Raw genomic sequence first — 8,883 nt, 5'->3', positions numbered from 1 at the left:
CCATTCTTATTATATCCTAAGAACTAATTCTTCTCACCTCATAGTGAACATGCCATAGTCTAATAGAGTACTTCCATCTGACATTAAACCATTCTCCCATTCTAAGCATTTTCCCACTTTCTCCCCTACATTCACCTTCAACCAATCTATCAGAATCAGATCATTTACTAGCATCTTGATAGGAGCCTCATCCCTCCATTTTCCCTCCTAGAATATGATTTTTCTACGATTTCTTATTTGGTTTCTACCGCCTCTTCTAATTAGGCTCTTAGTTTTTCAAAATGTTCTTCCATAGAATAGAGCTACCATTCAAGTTATATTGCTTAGATATAAGCTTGACGGGTTATAAGATTAGTATTAACCCCTTAAAGATGAAATTATAATCATTATGAAATTTACTATGAATGGTATTTTTAGTCAAAATGATGATAATTGAATGTTTAATTTATAAAGTCTATTAAAAAAAAATTGCACAGATATGTAGAAACAACATCTAAGATGATCAATTTCTTCTATAAGATTCAGGTACAAAAAGTGGCACAAAGTTTGAAGATCGAAGAGACAAGCATAAAACGAGTTAAAGAAATAATGTTTCTTGGTCTTATAAATATGTCTTTTTGTTTTAAAGAAAAAATTATAATCGTTGACAAATTTATTATGAAAGGTATTTTCTCTAAAAACTATCATAATTTAAAGCTGAGTTTATAAAGTCTATTGACAAAAATTGAAGAAATATGTAGGAGCAACATGTAAGATGATCAATTTCTTCTACATACCAAACTCAAGTTTTAGGTAAAAAAAGTCCACAAAGTTTGAATATTGAAGTGGCAATGAATAAGAAAATTTAAACAAAGAATATTTCTTTGCTATCCTAAACATAGTTGATCCATCAATATTCACTTGTTAATGTTCTTTAATTTTAATCCCAAGATTTGGGTGTTCCATTCACATACTCTCACATTTGAAAGGCAAGTTTCTTTTGACCACCAATGGATCAACCACAAAGGAAATGAGAAAATGATTAGAGCCAATAATAACCTATCTAATTTTACTAAGTAGCATTAGTTAGGTTGTTGTTTACTACACAACAACCTAATTATAAAATTCCTTTGTTACATGGCCTTTTTCTCATCTTTCCAACACAACCTATTTTATTCTTTCTCTTCTCCTTCCTTTAAAAAATCCCCATTTATCTTGTTCTTTATATATCACAATCTCTCAAACTGACGCCCATATATAATTTTAAAGACAAAATGGGTTTACGTCTATCTAACACAAGATCTCTTAGAAAAGTATTAATAAATAATTCTGTAAAATTGTATTTAGCACAAAAACTTGCATGGATCACAAATTAATGTTAGATAATTAAAATCTCTTAAGGGACACTAAAGTTGTTGCCAATAATGGGAAACACCATAAATAAAGTAAATGATTAGTTAGTTAATATGCAAAGAAGTTTCTTTTGGCTTAAACCATTCAATCATTCTCAAGCTAGAACTAAATGTGTCCTCTTCCTAAAAATTCATGTTCTATACAATATATTCTAGGTGAAACTTCACTCAAATTAAATTCTCCCTATGATTTCATCTTACTCTTTTTTACACATTAAAAAGAACCATAGACCTTGGTGGTAGGGTATAAATGGATAATTCCAAATAACCACAACTAGTCATTTGTTGCATTCAAATTTTAAAATCATGTGGCAAGTGTATAAAATAGTTGAGCCAAGTAGTACTATGACAGAATAAATCTTAGAGCACAATCTTATTTACTTCTAATTTACCCAAAAGATATATTTCTTGCAGCATTGAACAATACATGTTTTTTCACTTAGCATTATATACATTAGCATTTTGCTGATAGAAGAATTAAACATCCAATTCAATGTTATACGAATATACAAATAATTGAAAACTATGATAACTACATGAATTTAAATGATGAGAACCTTTATTACAACATATTATTAATACACATTAGTATGCATTACAATCTAATGAAGTTATTTACGATTTATTATCACATTCCTCACATTAAATTTCTTATTTTGTAATTAAAATGTCAATGATAAACAAAGAATCTTAATCAATCATATTTATTCATAAAACTTGTCATGTGACTATACATAATTCTCGTTTTACATCGTTCTCGTTTTACATCGTCCCATGCAATATATTTGGAAAAAGCTTAAAGGCTGCATTAGCTCACTTATATTTCTGTCTTTAGCTCTACTAATTTTTTAGAACATGACATTTGTTAAATTTGTCACGTTTTCATTACTCCTTAACCATTTATATATTTTTGTCTTTAACACATTAGTTGCAACTCTTTATTAACTTTTCTCTTTTATATGGCGCTTGTCATGTTTCCATTAGTTTGTACAACGTAAAAATGTAAAAATGATTTATTCATAGCAATGCAACGGTAATGCAAATGAATGTGAAGGAATATAGAAAGGTAAAAGCAAGGAATTACAGAAAACAAACAATTCTGTTTGTGTGGTGCGACTCCTATTTATTTAGAGAGCATATACACAACCAAGAGGTGGTTGCTTTGTTATGGACAGATGCGTTCTAGTCAATGTTTTATTGAAGGAATGAAAATAATTGAAGGACAGAATCACAGAAAACAACAGGTTTTATTTATGCGTAGCAACTAATGTTTAGGGATAAGAATAGACGAGGAAAGAGAAACGGGTTTTAGTACATGTCCTTACGCTGAATTCTGAAGTAGGGCATGGAGAGGAGCCACAGTTGGGACTAGAAACAGCTGACTGCTCCATTTTTGTGAGCACATTATTATTATTATTATTATGGTCTGACAAGGCAACTTGCGTGTATAGCAATGTTGGTGGTGGTGGAAGACATGGAGAATCGCCACAGGTTGAGCTAGAAATAGTTAACTCCTCCATTTTTAGAGCTGCATTATCATTTGACAAAGCGCCATTTTTGTGTAGTGCTGGTGGTGGTGGTGGGGGAGGGCACGGAGAGCTGCCGCAGGTGGAAGCAACCGACTACCTCAAATTTGCAAGGGAGAGAAGAACAAGCATTAATATTGTGCTTATTTTCATGCGGACCAAACTTCCCATGTTCGGAGTAGTGTGTCTTTACTAACCCAAAATGCAGAGAGGACTATTAACGATTAGATTGTAGCCAAAGATTGAGATGGTATGCAATGCATCATGGCAACCCATTTAAGGGCGGGCTGATAACATACCCATAATTTCTTCCATGGTGATGTATTCAAAGTCGTATGCCATTTTGGATAGGATGCAATTGGCCGTTAAAAGACAAAGTCAGGAGATGTGGTGTTAACATAGAACAATGTCTTTATTTAAAATCAATCAGCAGTTTGTCGTTAAATATATTAGTTGCATTAAGAGGTGTAACCCATTAATATTAGCAATTGAAGATCACTATATCTATGTACACCTACGTATTTATTCAGACTAGAAATTTTTATACCATTTTCTTCAAAACTATAAAAACAAGGATATATTAATATTCAGCAAATGCTATATGTGAAAAAAATAAAAAATTATTAGCATCAAATATGTATGGCAGGTATATACAATTTGTAGAACCGTCTTAGCTAATTAGGGTACAATATAAATTGTCTATGATAAACATGTGTCAATTTTAATAAATATTCTAGCTAACTCTATTCTACAATTTAGATAGATGGCATTTAGATAGCATTTAATATGTATTTGTCTATGAATATAATAGATGAGGGCTCGTGTTCAATAAAGCCCATATTTGGTTTTCTTGATGCGGAGCACACAGTAGAAGGGAAATGTAAATGATAAGGCCTTATAATATACTCAGTTCATAAAAATACAAAGAATCACAAACAGAGAATTATAACTATGAAAATGAAGAAACCACAAGATATGAATTGGAAACTTAATTCTTCTTCTTTTATAGGATTGTAAATGATGCTTTTATCTTTGCAATAATCTAGTTTATAGAGGGAGTTTATTTAAAGAGAAAATTAGAGGAGGTAGTTCTATAGATTTCATTAATCAAGGCTTATTATATCTAGTTCCCATACATTCACATATTTGAGGGTAGTGGGTACAACTATCAACCCTAAGAAGCTCCCTATGTATACCAGTGACAAATTAACTCTCTCAGAGATTTCCCAACAACTCTTGTCTACATATGATAGAGTGAGAAAGCAACATAAAGCATGTTGGACATTGCCTATGGCCATAGGACCTTTTTAGTTAGACCGGAGATAAGATATTCCATCATTTGAGTGTGAATGGGATCAATATCCCTTGGATGAGTACAATTCCCCTTGGCCTTATTTTGATAACATTGTGAAAGTGCAATACTTAGTAGGAAAAAGATTTTGACATGAGGAAACCATTGAGGATCACTGGATGAATGTGACAAATGACTACGATGTCTACATAAAGGATTATTGTAGGATGACTTTGTATCTTGAAGAGAAAGCCTGGAAGATAAATATTCAGTTGAAGATAGTGCACAAAGGAGTTGCTTGATCCATTATTCAACAAGGATAAGATTAGTGACTAGCCTATCATGAATGTCAAGGTTGACAAAGAAGAGAACTTGGATATTAATCATAGGGCAAGACATGCCATCAAATTGACAAATGATTGGATCAAGAGACCTTTAAAACTTGATCCCTTTCTTGAGATAGTGGTCTTCCATGCACAAGCCTGTCCAACAAGAGGTAGAGAAGAAAGGTCATCATCCCTACATTTATAGCTCAGTCACTAGTAAGACTAGAAAAGGTACACCAACTTGATAGGCTATTTGGTTATTATCAAGCTCAAAAGGGTAATGTTAAGGGCAAGAGGAAGAGGAATTATCCTCAATAAGTCGAACCTAAAGAGGGAGAAATTCTGGCACCTTAATAGCAACGAGAGGAAAACATACAAGGGCTAGAAAATATAGAAGCCACACAAGCCCAATATAATCCACAAGTACTACTTGCAAAAGAAGGATAAGGAGGAGATGAAATGGAAGTCCAAGAAATACCTTACTAGTAGGTACAAGCATCTCCCTCTGCCTCTAAGAAGAGAAGGAAGATTAAGACTCCAGTCAAAAGGAGAAAAAAGGTGATCAAGAAAGTAATTCCTTTCCCATTAGTCCCTGAACCAACTCTAGAAGAAGAAGAAGAAGAAGAGGATGATGAGGATGAAGAGGATAACTTACCTTTGAATTGAAGGACTTGGATTGCCAAATCCATAGGAGAAGAATGGACAAGAAGCTCCACGATCACACCACTACCTATCCCTGAGGATTCCATTCAAACTATCACATCAGAAGATGAGATGCAGTAGTGGATAAATGAGCAGGATGTGGAGGGTGCTGATGTCTTTTAGATTTTAGATTTTGACTTTATGGCCATGGGTACCAAATTGGTTAGGGATAAAATAAGAGATACTCCAACAAATCAGCCTCAACAGAAGGATTAGAGTCAACAACCACCTGAATCACAAGGACCCGAGGTCATTCTGTCATCCCAACTACAAGTCATATTCTATATAGACAAGGGATCAACTACTCCTCTACCACAAAAAAATGAAAAAGAATATGTACAAGGCAAAGCACTACAAAAAGTATCCATCGATGAATTGTTAGAAGAAGGGTAGATGAGTGAACAACCTTAACAAACTTCCTAGGACAAAGAGGAGAGAACTATTGGCTTCACAAATATAGAGACTCCTGATGCAGATCTCTTGCAAAAGGAGAGAACTCTAAAAATGAGTGATAAGGGGAATGACATTGTAGAAAAAACTCCTTCATTCTTTAATAGAAAACCCCTACTACAACATATCCCAATGTGGTTGAGAAAAGAAATACTAAGGAATAAGAAAAAAATAATTCACTACTGAGGAGGAGGATAGAATGAAATTGATAGAAGTTCTAAGAAAACCTGATTCACCTCCAAAGGATGTGTGAGCACTAGCCTTTGTTATGAGTGATCAGAATTAGGACCTTTTTTCTCATGTAGCTATCCCTCCTGCACAATAAAATGTTGAAGAATTAACTCCAAAGGATTATCAGATCCACAAAGTTATGCTAGGGAAGCCAACCTTGGTAACAATTGGGATGAAGGAGGTGTTCAGAAGCCTAGAGCAAGAAGGGGCAAAATTAATAACACTTCAGTGACAAAATGAAATCCTAAAGGGATATCTAAGCAATTTTTTCATCCCTTGGTTCCCAAAAATCTAGAAGATACTCTGAATGCAACAATCAAGAGAAGTGACAGGGGTATAACCCAATTGGATCCATTTTTGAGAGCTTGTCAACAATGGAAGGAAAGTTTTTAGGAGAAATGTGTACTAGTTATACAAGGAAATTTGAAGCTACTAAATGTCATGAAGGATAATGAGGATAAGTTAGGAGCTATTTTGAATCAATATTTTGGTCTAATAGATGAAGTACATACCTAGGGAAAAGACTTGCAGGAACTAAAGGCAATTAAAGGCCAAAGGTATTAGATGTTGATGGATGTATATACAGTTGAGGAGTTAGATAAAGTAGATGAATAGATAGAGAAAATTGTAGATGGTAATAAATTAATGGAAACATTACATGCGGAGATTCACAGGCTCAAGGACCAAGCCCAAGAGCAAATTTTGGAAGCTGAGAAACTTTATAGTGATGCATGTCTAGAAAATTTTGAGGATGATGCATGAGAGAAGTTAATACTAGTAGAGATAGTAGTTGAGAGATTATGAAGGAATTTTGAAGAAGCTGTCAATGATGATGATATTAGATAGGCATTTTAGATAGAAGAGGCATTACTAGAACTAGATGGAAAGCTTGAGGATTTTTCCAAAAACCCATATAGAAGTGGGCAACTATAGGAAGAAAGTGAAAGGTAAATGTCCAACCTTAGATTTGGCATATGCAGCCCAAATCACTATGATAATTGAGAAAGTCAAGGGAAAATACCTAGATATAGCTCTGGTATAAAGGTGAACAAAACCCAAAAGCCATAATTTCAATTTTGACACTTATTGAAATTTTTTATTTTTTAGAGTCTACCTCGAAGGTGCGCTGGTGCGTCAGGTGTGCTAGTGCACTTCTTCAATGGTGTTTTCGATGATTTTAAGAATTTAGAGGTGTGTTGATAGTTAACTATTAGTTTCAAAATTAGAGCTTTCCATGCATTGGAAATGCATTTTGACGGGAGTTTAACTCCTACGGATGTTTAGTGAAGATGGAGCTTCTATTTTTGGCACTTTGAGTCACTTCTACATCAACTCACGGCTTTCTTCTTCTTATTCTTTCATTTTTTCTTTGTTTTACGACATGTAAAAGCTCATGCATCCAATTAATGATATAAAATGGATGGAGCCCTACTTAGCACCTATTAGATAGCTAGTTTGTACATAAATAGATTTATTTTATTAGTTTAGAAGCATATGATTGCATAAATATATCTCTCACTCTCAACACAAATTGAGGACAAGATTTCTTATAAATTCTAAAATGTAACATGTATTCCAGGCCATCGTTATCTTGTAATAATATATGCTTTTGGTGCTCTTATTTGGAGTGTAGTGATTCTTTCCTAAGTGTGTTATATTTTTTGAATGTATGTTCATGGAATGTGATTGAGCCAAAAGTTTATTCTATTGATTATAGTTGTGCAACCTTTTAATTCTGATGTTTTCTATTGGTCTACAAATTTAACTAATGTATCTAGTTTAAGAAGAGATCACCCATTTTGTTCCTACATAACTTTTTGTCTCGTGCATCAGCACACTTTTTGTGGCCTTGTGATTTGATGAAAAGTGAAACATCATACGATTACTGAATTCCCATTGAGATTGCATCAATGGAATTAAAGAACTGCTACTCCTACTTTCATCAGTTACCCACTGATCTTTTCAAAAGCTTAACTTGAAGACGTGTTGTTTTCGTATTTTATGTCCTTTAGGATTTACTTTTCATGTTATTTTCTTAAATCTTTTGTTACCCTATCTTCGTTATTTGCTTTACTAACCCCTTGTTGAAATCAAGAATTCATATAGTTGCATTGTTAGATTACATTCATTTAAAAATAGAAAAATACAAAAAGATAGTTCTTTTTGTGTATTTTATTCTTGTTGATAGTAAGTAGATTCTACATCTCATCCGAAGTTTTCGAATCAATAAAGGCCTTCTCATGAACATTCACATTTATCTTCAACTAAGTGAATTCCAATAGGTCACAAGATCTCCTAGAACCTTGGAGTTGATCCTTGGATTAGCTTTTCAAGAGAGGAATTTGAAAGGATTCCTGTCATTAAGCATCATGCAAAATGACAACACAATAGTGGACATGACCGATGCTAGGTAGTCTAAGTATTATTAGATGCCAACATCTACATAGGTAAATCTATAGTTTTTTTACATTCATGTCAAAATTTCAATTTCAAACATTTGTTCAACTAATAATTTATGCATGTACATGTTTTAATATGATTTTTTGCACACATGTATGTATGTATTGTAGAGGGACATTATTCTATTTACTCCATCTTTGATGCCTGATTGTGTATGTCATTCAGACTCATTTGATGATGTTAGTAGTGGACAGGTGATTTTTAATTTTTTTGAATTAGAAATGTGATTTTTAAATGTAATATTTAAATTGCATCCAATTTGATAATTTAAAATATATTTAATTAAATATGAAATTATGTACATTGGTTTCAATTTCTCTTTAATATATATAGGGGTTAGCACATAGTAGTGAGCATCCTAATAGTCAGTCTTCAGATTGCACTATGAGGAGACATCATGATAATAGTCTTGCACCTAATGATCCATAGTTTTTTTTATGTTGGATTATGTTAGACTATGCTCTTTTACATGTTAGATTATGTTGGACAATGTTCTATTATGTTGT

This window comes from Cupressus sempervirens, chromosome 9 (genome assembly GCF_028749045.1).
Source record: "Cupressus sempervirens isolate cs-2001-9-10 chromosome 9, ASM2874904v1, whole genome shotgun sequence".
Classification (NCBI taxonomy): domain Eukaryota; kingdom Viridiplantae; phylum Streptophyta; class Pinopsida; order Cupressales; family Cupressaceae; genus Cupressus; species Cupressus sempervirens.
The sequence above is the reverse complement of the archived record's forward strand: the minus strand, read 5'-3'. Positions refer to the sequence as shown.